Source organism: Heterodontus francisci, unplaced genomic scaffold, assembly GCF_036365525.1.
Source record: "Heterodontus francisci isolate sHetFra1 unplaced genomic scaffold, sHetFra1.hap1 HAP1_SCAFFOLD_2361, whole genome shotgun sequence".
Classification (NCBI taxonomy): domain Eukaryota; kingdom Metazoa; phylum Chordata; class Chondrichthyes; order Heterodontiformes; family Heterodontidae; genus Heterodontus; species Heterodontus francisci.
Window position 1 is genome coordinate 2,182 of NW_027140860.1, and position 20,352 is coordinate 22,533.

General features: G+C 41.6%; 1 long non-coding RNA gene across 1 annotated transcript; it reads left to right on the top strand.

Annotated features, from left to right (window-relative positions):
* Positions 1–543: 543 nt before the first annotated feature.
* On the top strand, positions 544–16,321 carry LOC137361278 (uncharacterized). The gene is made up of 3 exons (XR_010972138.1): positions 544–626; positions 5,245–5,350; positions 16,281–16,321. It is a non-coding gene; the product is annotated as an uncharacterized lncRNA (long non-coding RNA).
* The last annotated feature ends 4,031 nt before the right edge of the window (positions 16,322–20,352 follow it).

Consider the following 20,352-nt stretch of genomic DNA (forward strand, 5'->3'; position numbering starts at 1 on the left):
AAAACATTGGATACCACTTAGATTTTGAAGTTACTAATTGCTTCCACAGTTAGCCTTAATTCAGAAGTAGTGCTCTTGCCTCTGAGTAAGAAAGCCATGGGTTCAAGCTCCACTTCAGAGACTTGTGCATGTCGTTTGATACTTAAATGCAGGATTAAGGGAATGCTGCACTCTTGGACGCGCCCACTTTCAGATGAGACTTTAAACCGAGGCCATGTCTGCCCTAGTCAGTGGACGTAGCACTATTTGAGGATTAGCAGTGGAGTTCCTCTGGTGTCTTGGCCAGCATCTATCCCTCAACCAATGTTACTAAAACAGGTTATCAAGCCATGATCTTGCAGTTTCCTTATGTTAAAACCTCAGAAGTACTTCATTGGCTGTGAAGGGCGAAGGGACGACCTGAGGTCATGAAAGGTGCTAGATAAATGAAAGTGGGTTTTTTCTTTAAAATTCAGAGGTTTCAAATTACATCATTAAACCACGACAGAAGAAGCTTGATCCGCTGTGTTTTGTAATTTGTTTTTCTCCCCTTTTCCCTGCACAGATTTTCCCTGCCATGCACCTTCACCTGCCAAGAGGACAAGCTGCCAGACCTCTACCAATGCTGTCAAGCTGGGCACAAGGAGGTGTGTGAAAATGGCCCATGATAACCTGGTCCCATGATTCCCCACTCCCACCACACCTCCCACCTTCAACCTCTGCTCATGTGAAAGCGCCTAATTTCTGCTTTACACCTATCCTACAATGGCACTATTACATATAAGGAATTTGGAACCTGAGGATGTTCATGCTCTCAAAATTTAAGCAACTTTGAGAATCCTTCCCAGATTAAATCAGCCTTTGTTTAATAAACGTGTGCAGTGTATAATTGGCAATTTAAAAAATATTGTTTGTGGTTTATTCAGGGACAACTTGGTGATGTTGAGCATTGTAACTAATACTTGGTATCATAAAGTGGGGCAATGGAGGGTCGGTTACCCCCACTTTGAGCAATAAGTTTGTGCTCAGAAAAATGCAGATTGACAGCTGTGACATTTCTGTGCAAATATTGGATCGGCACATCCTGTCAAGCTAACAGTTTATACCTCCTACCATCCTACTAATCGAGGTAATGGCAGAGGTTGGGAGCACAGCTGCTCATTCAGCAACAAACTTGAGAGTCTTGTTGGAATCAAGTGTGTATAACTTGTGCATGGGAAGGGTTACAAAAGAAGTTCTATGTGGTGTATAATTATTTGGTTTGTTTGCCTTACTGAGTAGCTGTATGTGTTTTCCACATAGATGCCAGATGATATTCACAATGAAAATTAGCAAGTGTATTGCCATTGCTGCAGGTTTGTTAAGAAATAACTTGCAGTTCATTATTGGGTCATTCTACAGCTTGTATTGTATATTATATTAAAATGTTTGCAAATTAAACAGTTGAAGGATATTAGAATGCTTTGCCAATTTTTTTGAGAAAAAAAAATCACTGCCTATTTATGTTTGGTGTTTTCATGCTTCAAATCATTATCAGGGACCTTGAAGTGCCAGTTCATATTAAAATGACTAAAGTTGCTCCAGCCCAGTGGGCTGGAGCACGGAATTGGGAGGGAAGTAAAGGACAAATAGGTGACTTCTTAAGGCTGAAAATAAAAATTGAGGCTCTCTCCAAATGGTATTTTCATTTTTTTGCCTGCAGTGAGAGCTGAGGGGAATTACTTTTTACAGAAAGAGTTCGCCCCTGATTTCCTTTTCAGATGGCACCATATGGGAGGGAACTTGAGATTAAGGGGTAAGGAATTAGGGGAAGGATAGCAAATTGGATAAAGAATGGTTAGGATGGAGTGGAGAGTATAATTGAGGGCAGTTTCTCAAAGTGGTTGGATGAGACTAGTGGTGTTCTATAGGGGTCTCTTTATATACATTAATTATTTGAATATATGGCTTGAAGCTGTGACCTCCAAATTTGTACGTAATACTAAAACAGAAGGCATAGTGAATAATTCTGAGGACCAAAGGAAGCTGCGGGGGATTATTGATAGTGAATTGGGTGAAAAAGTGACAGATAGAATTCAGTGTCAGGAAGTGTGAAGTAATGTGTTTCGGTGAATACTGAAAGTACTGTTTATATTTTGAATGAATGCAGATTTGGAAGAGCAGTGTAATTTTGAGGTGCAGTTCACAATACATTAACAGCAGCGCCTCAAGTGAATAAGGCTGTAAAAAAAAAAGTAATGGAATACTGGATTTTATGGCAAAACATACAGAATATACAAATAGATACTTGTTACAGCATTTATGGAAAACTTTAGGAAGACTGCAGTTGGAGTTGTGTGTGCTTTCATTTGAACTGAGATTGGGGGTGATGTTTAGTATTAATCAAGTTAGGGACAAAATAGACAGAAACCGTTGTTGCTGGTGATTGAGGTGAAAAGGGGGGCATGGTCATAAATTCAAATGTAAGGGATTTAGGACAGAGTGCTGGAAAAACTTTTTTTTACAAGGCGCATTCCACAACCTCATAATCTTTTATCAGAGTTGTTAAATAGAGCAGTGACTATGTCGACATTTAAGAATAGGTTAGATGGGTGGTTGAAGCAAAGGGTGTTAAAGGGACAGGGGCACATGGAATTAGATCTACTGCCCGTGCAGAGAATAAACATCAACACTGACTGATCGGGCTGAATAGCCTGTTTCCATGTTAGAATTTGTCTTTGATTTTGTTATTTTACTACAACAGCAAAAGCAACAACATCTTGCACTTGTGCAGCATCTTCAACATTGTAAAACATCCCAAAGCACTTCTCAGGAGTGATATCAAACAAAAGTTGACATGGAGCCACATCAAGAGATATTAGGATAGATGACCAAAAGCGTGGTCAAAGAGATAGGTTTTACCGAGTGTCTTAATGAAGGAGAGAGATGTAGTGAAGCAGAGAGGTTTATGGAGGGAATTCTAGAGTGTAGGGCCTTGGCAGCTGAAGATATGGTTGCCAACGGTGGGATGCTGAAAATTGGGAGTGCGCAAGGATTCAGAATTGAAGGAGCGTGGAGACTTCTGAGTGTTAGAAGGTTTGGAGAGATTACACAAGTAGGGAGGGGTGAGGCTGTGGAGGGATTTGAAAACAAGGATGAACATGTTAAAATTGAGGTGTTGCTGGAATGGGAGCCAGTGTGAATCAGTGAGCTCGGGCTAAGTGTGAATGGGACTTGGTGCAAGTTAGAATACAAACAGCAGAGGTATGGATGAGCTTAAGTTTATATATGGTCAAAGATGGGAAGCTGGCCAGGAGCGCATTCAAATAGTTGAGTCTAGTGGTAATGAACGTATGGATGATGGTTTCAGCAGCAGATGAGCTTAGGTAAAGGTGGAGCAAGGTGATATTACCGAGGTGGTAGCATGCAGTCTTCGTGTTGGAGTGAATACGTCGATGAAAGCTCACCTCAGGGTCATGTATAGAGTCATAGAGAGATACAGCACCGAAACAGGCCCTTCGGCCCACTGAGTCCGACCATCAACCACCCATTTATACTAATCCTACATTAATCCAATTTTTCTCTCTCACATCCCCACCTTCCCTCAATTCTCCTACCACCTGGGGCAATTTTTACAATGGTCAATATACCTATCAACCCACAAGTCTTTGGCGTGTGGGAGGCACCCGGAGGAAACCCACGCCGTCACAGGGAGAACTTGCAAACTCCGCACAGGCAGTACCCAGAACAGAACCCGGGTCGTTGGTGCTAACCACTGTGCCGCCCAAGGTTGTGAACAGTTTGGTTCAGCCTCAGACAGTTGCCCTGGAGAGGAATGGAGGCTGTGGCCGGAGAACAAAGGCTGTGGTAGGGAACAATGACAAGTGTTCCCAATATTTGGTTGGAGGAAATTTCCTCTCATCAAGTATTGGATGTTGAAGAAGCAGTGTGGCAAATCAAAGACAGTGGAGGGTTCAAGACATAGGTTGTGAGGTAGTGCTGGTTATTGTCGGCATACATGTGGAACCTGACATGTTTTTGGATGATGTCACTGAGTGGCAGCATGTAAATGAGGAATAGAAGGGGGCCAAAGATAGATCTTCAGTGGACTTGAGAGTTAACAATGTGAGAATGGGAAGAGAAGCCATTGCAGGTGATTCTCTGGCTATGATGGGATAGATGAGAATGAAATCAGGTGAGGAAAGTCTCACCCAGCTGAACGACGAAAGAGAAGCATCGGAGGATGGCGTTGTCAACTGTATTAAAGGCTACAGGCACGTTGAGAAGGATGGAGGGCGAGTTTTCGATGGTTACAGAAACATACTCTTACTTGTGACTTTGATAATAGATGGTTAAAATCATAAAGGCTTTAGATAGAGTAAATAAAGAGTAACTATTTCCAATGGCTTAAGGATCAATAACATAGGGCACAGATTTAAGGTGATTGGCAGAAGAACTAGAGGCGACATGAGGAAAGACCTTTTTTATGTAAAGGGTGGGTTGGATTTGGAATGCACTGCCTGATAGGCTAGTGGAACTAGATTTAATCGTAACTTTCAAAAGGGAATTGGTTCAATACTTGAAGTTGCATGGATATGGGGAAAGAGTAGGGGAATGGGACTAACTAGATTGCTCTTTGTAGGAACTGATGCAGACTTGAAGGGCCAAGTGGTCTCCTCACCATCTCGTACTACTGTATTACAATTCTGTTAGGGCTGTTTGAGTACTGTTGCGGGACTGGAAATGGGATTGGAGGAATTCAAACATGGAATTGCAAAAAAGCCGGGCACAGATTTGGGAGGTGACAATTTGTTTAAGGAATTTGGAGTGTAAAGGGAGGTTGGAGGTGGGGTGGTAATTAGCAAGGACAGAGAAGTCAAGAGTGGTTTTTTTGATGGATAGAAATAAAGGAAGGATGGAACAAAGTACAAACTTGCTTTTATCTAGTCTCTTACATCACCGGACAACATCCCAAAGTACTTTCCAGCCAATGAAGAACTCTTGAAGTGCAGTTGCTGTTGCTGTAATGTAGGAAACATAGTCAGCAATTTGTGCGTAGCAAGGTCCCACAAGCAGCATTGTGATAATGACCTGACAATCTGTTTTAATGACGTTGGCTGAAGGATAAATATTGGCAGGATACCAAAGTGAACTATAATTTTGCAAAGTATACGTTGCAGTCATGTAGACAAGTTTTCATCAAAACATGACTTGACAAGAGCATTATTGACATAATTTCTCTTTAGTTGTTTTCAGATTTCTCAGTTGCTTGTATTTAATTTACAGTGATCCAGGAGGTGGAATAGAGATGACTGAGTTTGTACGAGAAGCTACTCCTCCAGTTGGCTGCAGTTCACGTAATTCCTACGCTGGTTTGGACAGCAACCACCAGGTACTTTTAACGCATTGTTGCTGCGGGCAGTGACTGCTGCTTAAAAGTGTTATTTCTTTTTTGCTTAGATTCCAAGTTTTTGTAGTCAGATATCAAAACAGCAGTTTTGTTGCCAACAATCAGAACTTTTGCTGAAAAGGATTTAGTCCTGCAAAATAAAGGAGCTACATACCAAAAACACAACTTTAAATTTCAAATCAAAGGAATTAGAAACACTTGTGCTTAGCATTTTCCTCGTTTCACTTTTCAAACAACTTTCAAAATTGCTTTTCACAAATTTACTAAGTACAGCATTTAAGTTAAGGTGTGTCATCAGAGTATCACTGAGTCTAGACTCAAAAATGGCATATTTGGCAAAGTAGGGAAAAATCAGGATCAAGCAAAAATAGAGTAATTTGCTCTTGGATTATAATTTTTTTCTCTTGATGGTATTCGAGATTAAATTAGATTCTCCACATATAAACAAGGTCTGGAAACCATGCATCCACTAAATCAGTTTACTTGTCCCTAGAGTCAAGACAACTACTGTGTTAAAATGAGACAAAGTGTCTTTAATAAATTAACATTTTAATTACAATGTTAATACTGCGCATCAACGCATCCTGATAACAGTCAACATAATTATGTATTGAATCTGGAAAATTGTTAGGTTGTCATCTTTTGTGGTACGTGTTTTGTAGTTCTCCAGTTGCATGTTGAAAACTACCTGAACACAACAGCTTTAAGATCAAAATTGAGGGATGGCTATGAACATGTTCTAGATGATTACCCTCCTGAAAAAAGTATGTTAGCTAGAGTTGACGTTCAGGGAGTTGACAGCAAATTGGTTAGGAAATTAGCCGAGCAGCAGGAAACAGTCGGGATAATGTGCAGGTACTGTTAATTGACAGGATGTGACTAGTGGTGACCTGCAAGGATCTGTGTTGGAGCTTCAACTATTCACCGTATTTATTAACAACTTAGGCGATGGGAGAGAAAGCCACATATTCAAGTTTTCTGGTGACACAAAGTTAGGCAGCGTTGTAAGCATTATAGATAGAAATATAAAATTGCTGAGATATTAATAGACTAAGCAAATGGGCAAAACTGTGGCAAATGGATTTCAGTTTTAGATTAGAGATACAGCACTGAAACAGGCCCTTCGGCCCACCGAGTCTGTGCCGACCATCAACCACCCATTTATACTAATCCTACACTAATCCCATATTCCTACCAAACATCCCCACCTGTCCCTATATTTCCCTACCACCTACCTATACTAGTGACAATTTATAATGGCCAATTTACCTACCTGCAAGTCTTTTGGCTTGTGGGAGGAAACTGGAGCACCCGGAGAAAACCCACGCAGACACAGGGAGAACTTGCAAACTCCACACAGGCAGTACCCAGAATCGAACCCGGGTCCCTGGAGCTGTGAGGCAGCAGTGCTAACCACTGCGCCACTGTGCCGCTGTGTAGGCCAATGTGAGGTCATCCACTTTGGACCTAAAACAGATAGAACAAAGTACTTCAAAATGGTGAAAAACTAGAAACTGTGGAAGCCCAAAGAGACTTGGGGTTCCATTTACATAGATCATTAAAATGTCATGGATAGTACAGAAAATAATCCAGAAGGCAAATCGAATGCTGGCCTTTATATCTAGAGGGCTATAATACAAAGCGGTAGAAGGCAGGCTTCAGCTATACCACACCCTGCTTAGACCACACCTGGAGTACTATGAGCAGTTCTGGGCACCACATCTTAGGAAGGATGTATTGTCTTTAGAGGAAATGCTGTGTATATTTACTAGAATGATACCTGGACTCCAACGGTTAAGCTGGTAGGAGAGATTTAAAAAAAAACTAGGATTGTATTCCCTGGAATTTAGGAAGTGAAGGGGTGAATTGTTTGAAGTTTTCAAGATATTAATGGAATTAGAAAGGTATATAGAGAAAAACTACTTTCACTGATTGGTGAATCTCTGACTGGGGGCATAGTCTTAAGAATTAGCGCCAGATCATTCAGAAGTGAAATTATGAAAGCACTTCTTCACACACAGAATGTTAGAAGTTTGGAACTTACTTCCAAAAACAGCAGTTGATGCTGAGTAAATTATTAATTTTAAATCTGAGATTGATAACCTCCCGCTGAGGTCCCCAGCATTACAGATGCCAGACTTCAGCCAGTTCAAGTCACTTCACGTGATATCAAGAAACGGCTGAAGATGCTGGATACTGCAAAGACAATGGACCCTGACAACATCCCGGCAATAATACATAAGACTTGTGCTCCAGAACTAACCGCATCCCTAGCCAAGCTGTACCAGTACAGCTACAGCACTGTCATCTACCCGACAATATGGAACATTGCGTAGGTATGTCTGTTCACAAAACGCAGGATAAATCTAATCCGGCTATTTACCACCCCATCAGCATCCTCTCGATCATCAGCAAAGTGACGGAAGGTGTTGTTGACGGTGCTATCAAGTGACACTTATCCAGCAATAACCTGCTCACTGATGCTTCGGGTTCCACCAGGGCCACTCAGCTCCTGACCTAATTTCAGCCTTGGTCCAAATGTGAACGAAAGAGCTGAACTCGAGAGGTGAGGTGAAGTGACTGCCCTTGACATCAAGGCAGCACTTAAATGATTCTGCCATCAAGCAGCTCTAGCAAAATTGAAGTCAGTGGGAATCGGGGGAAAATTCTCCACTGGTTGGAGTCATACCTAGCACAAAGGAAGATGGTTGTGGTTGTTGGAGGTCAATCATCTCAGTCCCAGGACAGCGCTGCAGGAGTTCCTCAGGGTAGTATCCTAGATCCAACCATCTTCAGCTGCTTCATCCATGACCTACCTTCCACCATAAGGTCTGAAGTGGGGATGATCACACAATGTTCAATACCATTTGCAACTCCTCATATACTGAAGCAGTCCATGTGAATATGCAGCAAGACCTGGGCAACATTTAGGCTTGGGCTGATAAGTGGCAAATAACATTTGCGCCATTCAAGTGCCAGGCAATGACCATCTCCAACAAGAGAGAATCTAACCATCTCCCCTTGACATTCAATGACATTACCATCACTGAATTCCCCGCTATCAACATCCTGGGGGTTACCATTAACCAGAAACTCAACTGGAGCAGCATTATAAATACTAAATGGCTTCCTCCTGTTCGAATGTTTCAAAAATTAGTGTTAAACCTGAGAATGTTAAGACACATCAGTGTTGGGGCACTGCAGTTGTTAGGCGATGCACAGAACTGCTTATCCCCTTTCGCACCACCATCAGTGTAGAAGCATTGATGATGTCACTCCTGATGCTTGTTCAACTTCAGTTAGCCTTAGATTTTGTGAATACAGTTTTTAGGTATTTACCGAAAAGAATTTTTTTTTGACCTTGCCAAAATTGCTTTACTGATTTAAATCAATCGCTTTCTAATGAACATTCTGTTTTGGTTTTGATTGGAGAAAACAGGCATTTGCCTGGAGCTGATTTCCGTGTTTTTTAACCTGAATTTGAAAGAAGATCAGACTAACTTGCAGTTGACAAGAGATAAACATAAAAGTTACAACATTAGAATGAGTTGTTGCTTTACAATGTTGCTGAGGCTTCAAATGTGAAATACTACCTGCGATAGCAGAAAATAATGGAATGAGATGGCTACTATGATCCTTCCAGCTGTATTCTACAGATAATGTTTCTACAGTTCACCAGAACTGAAATCATAGTGCTCTATCAATCATTTATGCTTCCATTGATCCTTGTAATCTCTAGTTGTGTTCTTAACCATATATTCATTTATCCTGTGTTTTGTACAAGTTAGTTAACATAGCAAATCATTTTATGTTACATCAGTTGAGCATGTTCAATGAAGTCATGCTAAAACTGAAGTGCAAAGACCAGACCTCACCTTAAATACTGTGTTCCGTTTTGGCACCAGTGCATAAGGGAAACATTCAAACTGTGCAGTCAGTGCAGTGATGAGCCATGAAGTTAATCCCCCATGTCACAGAATTACGTTTCGGGCAAGGACATGACTGCAAAAAGACCTTTTAGACATATACAAGACATTAAACAACGTTAGTAAAGAACATTACTTCAGGGTTTGCCAGTATACTAGAACAAAGAGGTATAGGTTACATTTTGGTAAAAAGAACTTTGCAGCTAATGTGAAGAACTTCTTGACACAGAGAGCGATCAAGTCTTGGGTGTTTGAGGGAGAATAGAGGAAGCAAAAACCTTATATCATTAATAGAACAGAGATAATTGGGTGTGGTTAACCACATTTTGCACGGACAGTTGGTGTTTTGGCCTTTGTTCGTACTGTTAGACCTGCTAAATCATCCTTAAATCGCCCTATAATGTTTTTCATATCACCACACAAGAGTGATGCTTCAGTGCATGAACAGAAGCGATAATATGCCATGCATTTTGGGGCTCTCCCACATGAATGGGGTGTAGAAATGTTGGCAGTTATGTTGAAGTACAAGCCGAAGGAACAAAGATGACATGAGAAATGAACTCAGCAGATATATAGAACTTGTATCAGCTCTTGGTACATAATGAAATTTACATTACAGCAACACGTAATTATGCCATAATATTACAGATAGGTGGGAAATGGTGTGGGTGACTTCCACTTTTCACCTTTCAACTGACCACAGATAATTTTTTTAAAAAATAGTTAGTGTTCTAGTCCCTGAGTATTTTAAGGGGTAAATAAACAACAGGTTTTTTCCTGTGTTTAAAAAGAAAGGTAACTGTTTATGAAAGTACTACCCACAAATGTTCGCAACCTCACCCACTCGCATATTTACACACATGCACACAAACAAGAAAAGGTAGAGAGTAGAGGGTAGCATGCAATTAGAGTCCGATTGTTGTAAAAGGAGTTCACTTTGAAACCTTCTGGGTTTTCTGGGAGGAATTTAACATCATTGCAGGCCTGAATGTTCCTTGTCTTGCAGTTGATGAAGTGTTGCAGACGTATTTGGTTCAAACGCAGTCCGAAGTTGGTGGTGAAAGTCCTGGTTCACTTTCTCAGATGGGAAGTTTTCAAGGTCACCTCACCAGTTCTCTTCTCAGTAGTTTGAAGATGGCGCTGGAAAGACTCCTTGCTTAGCTGGATTGATCTCACAGCTTGTCTGGCTGGATTTGATTTCACTCTCCCTTCCTTCCTTCCCTTCCCTTCCCTTCCCGTCACTCCTTCCCTTCCCTTCCCGTCACTCCTTCCCGTCACTCCTTCCCGTCACTCCTTCCCGTCACTCCTTCCCGTCACTCCTTCCCGTCACTCCTTCCCGTCACTCCTTCCCGTCACTCCTTCCCGTCACTCCTTCCCGTCACTCCTTCCCGTCACTCCTTCCCGTCACCCCTTCCCGTCACCCCTTCCCGTCACCCCTTCCCGTCACCCCTTCCCGTCACCCCTTCCCGTCACCCCTTCCCGTCACCCCTTCCCGTCACCCCTTCCCGTCACCCCTTTCCTTTCCGTCACCCCTTTCCTTTCCGTCACTCCTTTCCTTTCCTTTCCGTCACTCCTTTCCTTTCCTTTCCGTCACTCCTTTCCTTTCCTTTCCGTCACTCCTTTCCTTTCCTTTCCGTCACTCCTTTCCTTTCCTTTCCGTCACTCCTTTCCTTTCCTTTCCGTCACTCCTTTCCTTTCCTTTCCGTCACTCCTTTCCTTTCCTTTCCGTCACTCCTTTCCTTTCCTTTCCGTCACTCCTTTCCTTTCCTTTCCGTCACTCCTTTCCTTTCCTTTCCGTCACTCCTTTCCTTTCCTTTCCGTCACTCCTTTCCTTTCCTTTCCGTCACTCCTTTCCTTTCCTTTCCGTCACTCCTTTCCTTTCCTTTCCGTCACTCCTTTCCTTTCCTTTCCGTCACTCCTTTCCTTTCCTTTCCGTCACTCCTTTCCTTTCCTTTCCGTCACTCCTTTCCTTTCCTTTCCGTCACTCCTTTCCTTTCCTTTCCGTCACTCCTTTCCTTTCCTTTCCGTCACTCCTTTCCTTTCCTTTCCGTCACTCCTTTCCTTTCCTTTCCGTCACTCCTTTCCTTTCCTTTCCGTCACTCCTTTCCTTTCCGTTCCGTCACTCCTTTCCTTTCCGTTCCGTCACTCCTTTCCGTCACTCCTTTCCTTTCCGTTCCGTCACTCCTTTCCGTCACTCCTTTCCTTTCCGTCACTCCTTTCCGTCACTCCTTTCCTTTCCGTCACTCCTTTCCGTCACTCCTTTCCTTTCCGTCACTCCTTTCCGTCACTCCTTTCCTTTCCGTCACTCCTTTCCTTTCCGTCACTCCTTTCCTTTCCGTCACTCCTTTCCTTTCCGTCACTCCTTTCCTTTCCGTCACTCCTTTCCTTTCCGTCACTCCTTTCCTTTCCGTCACTCCTTTCCTTTCCGTCACTCCTTTCCTTTCCGTCACTCCTTTCCTTTCCTTTCCGTCACTCCTTTCCTTTCCTTTCCGTCACTCCTTTCCTTTCCTTTCCGTCACTCCTTTCCTTTCCTTTCCGTCACTCCTTTCCTTTCCTTTCCGTCACTCCTTTCCTTTCCTTTCCGTCACTCCTTTCCTTTCCTTTCCGTCACTCCTTTCCTTTCCTTTCCGTCACTCCTTTCCTTTCCTTTCCGTCACTCCTTTCCTTTCCTTTCCGTCACTCCTTTCCTTTCCTTTCCGTCACTCCTTTCCTTTCCTTTCCGTCACTCCTTTCCTTTCCTTTCCGTCACTCCTTTCCTTTCCTTTCCGTCACTCCTTTCCTTTCCTTTCCGTCACTCCTTTCCTTTCCTTTCCGTCACTCCTTTCCTTTCCTTTCCGTCACTCCTTTCCTTTCCTTTCCGTCACTCCTTTCCTTTCCTTTCCGTCACTCCTTTCCTTTCCTTTCCGTCACTCCTTTCCTTTCCTTTCCGTCACTCCTTTCCTTTCCTTTCCGTCACTCCTTTCCTTTCCTTTCCGTCACTCCTTTCCTTTCCTTTCCGTCACTCCTTTCCGTCACTCCTTTCCGTCACTCCTTTCCTTTCCTTTCCTTTCCTTTCCGTCACTCCTTTCCGTCACTCCTTTCCTTTCCTTTCCGTCACTCCTTTCCGTCACTCCTTTCCTTTCCTTTCCGTCACTCCTTTCCGTCACTCCTTTCCTTTCCTTTCCGTCACTCCTTTCCGTCACTCCTTTCCTTTCCTTTCCGTCACTCCTTTCCGTCACTCCTTCAATGTCCCAGAATGTGGGGACCACTGTTACATAATGGTGTCTGAATCTGGTCCATTTTGATAAATAGCTGTTATTTAACACATTTTCTGGGGCTTGGTTTCAAAGTCAATCTGCAAAAGCCTTTGCTAGCCCAATTTTTCATTATAGGAGCTGTTAGCATGGAATTGGCTGTTTTACATGTCAGTGTGTCTCCTCAAGGCGATTCCAGATGTTAATATTGGTCCTGTCTTCAACAGGCAAACATGTTGTTTGGCAGTACAGGAGGGGAGTCACCTGACCTCTCGCTCCATGTTGCCAGGTAACAAAATGTCCATCTTCTTGTAGCTTAGTTCAACAGTTCACTTTTATTTCATAATTCCCCCAGTTCATTTCATATTTCATCACTGTTCCCTCTGTGAGGGTGACACATAATGAGATTTCACATTTTCCTCTTTAGATGCCTTTGCAACATTCAACTTTAAAAACTGTCAAAAGCGATACAGATTAAATTATTCAACAGCACTCTATTAGGACAGCAAAAAGTGATCCTGTTAAATTAGTTGCCTGTGACATTGTGTTATGGGTAGTTTTTTTGTGGTCAAGAATAAATCAAGGAGGCGTGGCAAGACATCAGATGTTTTGGTTATGTGGCCCATATTTTGCGGTCAGTGGAAAAGTGATTGCCGCCGATCTGGAAGAATGTTCCCCACACAGATCTTGCGATCTCTGTGGCGTGGATTTTCCCACTTTCTGAAGTTAATTTGAATCTCTCACCAATATTAGGGGATTTTTGGCATCCAGCAACAAAGATGTCATCAAGCAGGTCAAGCAGCCAATCACATTGAAGAATTCTCAGAGACAGCAAACCAGGAAGTAAAATGCACTGGTTATCCTTCACTTTTTAATCATTTTACAGAGAGTACAATAAAGACTGGCATATATACATGGGATTAAGATGCAAGCTGAAATATTATACATGTTAAAAAATCATTATATTGAAAACCTATAGAATTTTTATCATACTGAAGAAATTTGCCATTGCACAAATATAAAATTAGTTGTTCAAGGCCACAGGTTATGGATCTGTGTGCTATTAAAACTCAGCTACACCTCATTCAGCAAGGTGTACGTTTTGTAGGTTTTTACAATGAGATTAGAGCATAAAAAGTGGAAGTTCATGTCAGTGCAAGTGTGTTCTTAAGATTTCCATAGTGGGACTTGATGATTTGAACACCACAACCTGTGGAGAAGCAGGGCATCACCGACAGCAAGTTCTGGATTTTTGCATCTAACTGCGCATGTGCAGATGCCAGAAGTTGCTGACAGTTTCACAGTTGTAATGTCAGTGAACGCGGATAGTTTTGCCATTGTTACAACTGCAAAATCCAGGACGATATGTTTGTATGATTTACTGTTTGTGTATGTACGGTTGTAACACCATGCAGGCCCTAAACACAAAAGGGACTTTAAACAATTCTGCTATTCATCCCTTACTTGCTATCATATAGATATTAAATACTTAGCTGCTTTAAAATATCTGCTATCTTAACACTTGGTAAGCTGAATTGTATATTTCATTAAACATGATTGCTACATTCCTGTTCCTAGCTAAGTGGGGTATTGTTTTAGTAACACGTATCAAAAGAGCAATGAATAAAGCAACTATGCATTGTCAGAGCCACTTGCAGGTGTGGCTCCCAAAAATAAACCTTGCATCTGTCTTATCAAAATTTTAGCACCAGGGCCAATATCCTTTATTTGTAATTTTATTCTAGAAAGGTTCCATCAGACTAGAAAGTAGCAAATATAACCCCTCTATTCAAGAACGGGGTGTGGCAGAAAACGGGTAACAATAGGCCAGTTAGCTTGACGTCTGTCATGGGGAAGGTGTTAGAATCAATCATTAAGGAGGTTATACCTGGGCACTTAGGAAAACTCAAGGTAATCGGGAATAGTCAGCATGGTTTTGTCAAATGAAAATCATGTTTAACCAATTTATTGGAGTTCTTTGAAGGAGTAACATGTGCCATGTATAAAGGGGAGCCTGTTGAGGTACTGTACTTAGATTTCCAGAAGGCATTTGACAAGGTGCCATATAAAAGGTTATTGCACAAAGTAGGAGCTCATGGTGTAGGGAGCAACATATTAGCATGGATAGAAGAATGGCTGGCTGGCTGGCAGAGAAAACAGAGTATGCATAAATGGGTCCTTTTCTGATTGGCAGGATGTGACGAGTGGAGTCCCGCAGGGGTCTATGCTGGGACCTCAACTTTTTACAATTTATATCATTGACTTAGATGAGGGGAGCAATGGTATGGTAGCTACTTTTGAAGTTGACACATAGATAGGTAGGAAAATATGTTGTGAAGAGGACATGAGGTTGCAGGCCGATTGTAGATAGGTTGAGTGAGTGGGCAAAAATCTGACAGATGGAGTATAATGTGGGATAATATGAAGTTGTTCACTTTGTCAGGAAGAATAAAAAATCGGAGTACGACTTAAATGGAGAACGACTGCAGAATTCCGAGGTGTAGAGGGATATAGGTGTTCCAGTGCAGGAGTTACAAAAAGTTGGTATGCAGGTACAGCAAGTAATAAAGAAGACTAATCCTTTATTATGAGAAGAATTCATCAGTTGGAAGCTTACATTAAACTTTTAATGGAACTAAATCTGACAGTTAACTTTAAAAAAGAAGCTGGCAGTCAAGATGGCCACCGCAATTTACAGTTGAGCACCTTACACATTCCAAGGAGACACATGTCTAATGAGCCTGTACCCAAAACAATGGCTTGCTCTTGTGATTGAATTATCTAAGATTGCTTTCATTAGCATGACATTCAAGGCCATCCCGACACATTGACTTTGAAAGAGGAAACCCCTCCAAGTATAAATATTGGCATTCTGAGGCCTGTGGAGATGGACTTACCTAACCTTGAATCTCATTAGATGGTTCCAGAGAATATGCTTCAGTAGTAATGTGACCATCTGTGCATCTCTGAAAGCTGGGAGTTTCCCTTGGACAAAGACAGAAAAGCCAGTGACTCATTCTGTGCAAAAGCTTGGGGGCTGCGTCTCTCAGTTTGAAAACCGTCTGTGACTGTGGACCCTCCAAGCCCACAGATTGCTACAGACAGAGATACCATGGGAAGAGAGCCACCTATAAATATGCCTCCAAGAAAACCCTGAGCCAAGTGGGCCAACCAGAAAGTGCACTTCGAACAGCCAGAATATAACTTTATCTGGAATACCATGGAATCATTCAACCTCACGCACTGTGTATTACTTTTTTGGACTCTAACCCTGTGTGCGTGTGTGCGTGCGTGTGTTCGTTCCTTTTATTTACATCAGGTTTCCTTTGTTAACTTTAATAAACTCCCCTCTTTCTTCTTTACACCCAAGACAACCTGTCCAATTGGTTCTTTTACAATCACAACAAAGGTAAAAGGAGAAATACTCACTGATGTGGTAAGATCATCCACTGTTTAAAAAGGAATAAACCCTGTTGTGCTCAAGTAAGAAGAAGGACAAGAGGGGAGCCTGTGACCCCCTGCTCACCTGGCTGTAACAGCGTATAATTGAAAGAGTGCATAGCTTTAAGTTTTCATTTAAAACATTCATGTGGTTAGAATAATATTGCGTTTGTCTCATCCAGGAAAGGTTTTCTTTACAACTTTGGATTTATTTTTAGCATTTAAGCTGACCTTAATTGAATTGGTTATAAGGCAACAAACTAAATTATGGAGCTTATACCTTTTTAATTATTTCCAATTCTTTGTTAACAGGTTGTGCAGTCTCATCTTGGAGCAACATCGAGTATCAAAGGTATGAGAACTGCACTCTAATGAGTTCAGGTTTTTTAATTTATCTCGTAGGCCTGAATGTTCCAGAACTAAATTCCTCACTGATTTGTACTGAATTGTACATGATGGTTTGCATTACGCAGTACTGCGAGCACAGTACTGCTACTGTGCTGCTAGTGAGCGTCCTAAAAATAAGTGTTTTGAATATTTGATATTGTGAATTCGTTAGTTCCAGTTTTTGCTAACATCTTGCAAAAGGGATCAAAGTAACTATCAATCAAACGCTTTAAAACAATTTTTTAACTGCAAGTTAAAAGTAAGATAGTAACTGTGAGAGGCAGAACTTTCAGCAGGACTTAAATTTAACACTGGTCTACTGCACTGAACCATGTAGATTTAGGAACAGGCAGATCAGAACATGTGATTGGCCTGATGAATCTCTGAAGGCATTTTGACACAAAGGCATGCTTCCTGAATTGCAATCTCAATAGGAATGGAAAAGTTTTACGTGCAGGCTTTCAACAAACACCAGTCTGTTTACATAAATTAGTCTTTGGGATGTTCAGTTGGTAATCTTCTGGTTTACCATTATTTTGTGATTTAAAAAAAAATGTTTTGAACTGATTGACATAAAATGCTGTGCAAGGGAGATTTACACTAACAATATAACATGTATTCGAAGGAATATGAAGCTTTGGTTTCAATTTAATGGAACAGGAGGTTTATGGGTCATTTCATTGTATTTTCACCTATGGGTCACAAGGTTCTGGTTTGAGTACTTCTCTGGGATTTAAGTACGTAATGCAGGTTGTAACTCCAGTGCAGTACTGAAAAAGTAATTCAAAAATGTCATACTTTTGTTGAAAAATTAAACCAAGGTTTCATTTCAGGTGCACATTAAAACATACCATGGTATTATTCAAAGGGGAGTTCTTCCAGTGTCTTTGAACTTTATGTCTTTGCAAATTCCCTCCCCATTTCAAACCTTCATTTTCATTTCAAAAGCTTCAAAGAGTTGACTCCTCCCAAATCCGTGTCTGTCTTTCCCATAACACTCTGTTGAGTTTCTCCAATCAGGTTTATGCCGCTGCCACTGTACCAGAATGGCCCTAAACAATGTGATCCTCCATAACTATAATCAAGATGCATTATCCCTCCTGACTGTTCTGCAGCCATTGACTTTCTTGACCTCACCATCCTCCTCCAGCTCCATGTGACTGTCCTCACTTGGTTCCACTTACCTGACTTATTATCATCAAACATTCCCAGCAGTGACTTCCCTTCTTATCCCATCACTGCTAGTTCAAGAATCTGTGTTTCTATGTTATTCCCTCAAGGATCTCTCCTTGGCCCCTTCTTGCTGCCCTTTGGTGACCTCTGCAGACATGTGGTCAACTTCCACATGTGGCACCCAGCTGTACCTCTCCACCACTTGTCTTGACCCCTCCATTGTTTTTGTGTTGTCAGACTGCTTGTTCAACATTCAATCTTGGCTGAGCTGCAGTATTTTCCAATTCAGTATTGACAAGACTGAAGCCATTGTCTTTGGCTTCTGCCAAAGACTTCATACCTTTTTTGCCGATTCTAATTTCACCCTTTCATGGCTGCTATCTTAAGCTAAAACAGCCTGAGCATCCTATTCAATACTGAACTAAGTTTCAGGCCCTGTATTCTCTCTATCCCCAAGACTGCCAACTGCCATCTCCAGCATGGCTGGATTTCACTTTTACTAAAGCCTGTCTGTTGGTAAAGCTGTCACCTCTGTCACCAGAGCCAACTATTCTAAAGCTTTCCTTAATGACATCCTGTCCTCCATAAACTTCAGCTTATCCAAAATTGCTGACCATATCTTATCCTGCACCAAGTCCCTCTCATCGATTACTTCATCAACGCTGACCTACATTGGCACTGTCAAATTTAAAATTCTCATGCATATATTTAAATCAAATCCCCCTCTTTCTCTGTAACCTCCCTGGTGAGATGTGGTAGGGCCCTAAATAAATAAATCATGATTATGGACTACTGTCTATTAATTACTTGTGCTGATTTGGACCTTCAAAACAACATTATGTACTGATTCAGTGTGTTGGAGTATCAATGCATGGTGCCATTTGGTGGTGAGATGTGGATTTCTGTCTAATGTCACTGGAGGCGGGGGCAAAGTGGATGGGGGTTAAGGCTAGGTGCTTCTTTCTGAGGAGTAAGGGAAAGAGTCATGTGTGAGGTATTCTCACCTATCTGCTTGTGACCAATGTAAGAACAATATTGGTGGAACCCTAGAAGTAGTTCATTTGTCTGCCTTAAAGACTGGGGATGATATGTGGCACAGCTAACCTATTTGGTGGGGGAGGGGGGGAAATAAAAGCACAAAAAGCATAGACACCATCAGTTACACATAAGTAATCTTCATATAGTAAATGTCCCAACTTAGTTCATAGAGGAGAAGTGGATGTGAAGCAGTAACAGAAGAGTTGGGAGAAATGATGGAAAGCATGATCAGAGACATTTTTTAGGAGGCTTTTGAAGGTTGAGATAGTGGTAGCAAGATGAAGGGGTTCAGGAAGAGATATCTCAAGAGTTGGTTTGAGGATAGCTAAAGGCTTTGGTGATATGGAGAGAAGATGGAGGATGCTCAGGAGACCAGTGTTGTAAGACTGAAGGGCATGGGCTAGAAAGTAGAGCTGGAGGACATTGCAGAAATGGGGTGGGATGAGGCTCTGGAGGGATATGTAAATGATAAGAATTTTGTCGGGGAAGGGGACAAATAAGAAATGAAGAATGGGCAATGGATGAACTAAACTTAATGACTGGTACGATGGGCCGGAAGAGGTATGGATAATTTGGAATTTATGTAGACTGAAGCTTGAGAGTTTGTTGTAGAGGTCATTGGGGAAATCCAGCCTGGAGGTACCTACAGTAGTAGTGGGGGTGAGGCAAGGGCTGAGGTGGGCTTTGTAGCGAGGGTGGAAGTGGGCAGTCTTGAGGATTGTTCGATTATCAAGTTTACAGGTCAGCTTAGCATCAAACAGGACACCTGGAATCTACACTGTTGGGTTCAGTTGAGAGTGACGTTATTCTTAAGTAAACCTAAAGTAGCTAACCACCTTCTACTTCCTGAAGTATTCCAAACTTGAATTCAAAATCATTCAATTTGTTTAAAATCATCCTGCATCAAAAGATAGAGATCTGAATATCTGGCAATTCATTGGAGTGGAAAGCAGATGTGGGCCAGTAAAGGATCCTTACTGAGCATGTCCAGTGCAATAATGAGTATGCACTGCAAGGATTACCTGCGTAGGTAATGACCAAAGTCAATTTGATTTTACTTTCAACTAAATTTTGCTGCTGATCGGATTCTCTGCAGACAGGCTTAAAATTGAAAAGACTGCTCTTGGAGATTGTTTTTAATAAACTGCACCTACCAAAAGCAATCATTGAAAATACAAAAAGCACTGAAAATACATCCATTACCATTGATGTTTTCATTTCTGTGCTTGATGTTCAACTAAAGTGATAGTGGTGTGCCATTCATATCAGACATTTTAAGATGAGTTTAGCATTAATTTTTCACTCCTATTTTTTGATGTTTTAAAAATGTTTTAAAGGACATGATTCTGCTATGAGTGTCAAAGCTCTGAGTGCACCCAAGAAGTACTTGAGTGATTGTGGTGCGTGAGCCAAAAAATGTTAATTCTGAACTATTGGCATCTTAACAACAAATATCCTGTGCTGTGCAATTGAGCCCTTGTTACTTTGGGATTGGCAATTATTTATTTGCTGTTGTAAAGTGTATCTGCATTATAAAGGCACTGTCGAGATTTACATCCTCTATGTCAAGAGTTTTGGAATGCCAGTGTTTAAGGTTGTGGGTACAGTACATGAGAGCTGCAACATGTTATGTCATAACAGTAGAGTGCAGTTTTCACCTGCAGTTAAATGCAAGGTGAGTTCCATGGTACTTGCCCACCAGAACATATTGATTTGCAAGTCAATTACGCAAGCAGTTCACTGCTAACAGATGGTGATGGTGCAAGATCTCTTAACTGGGCAAAAT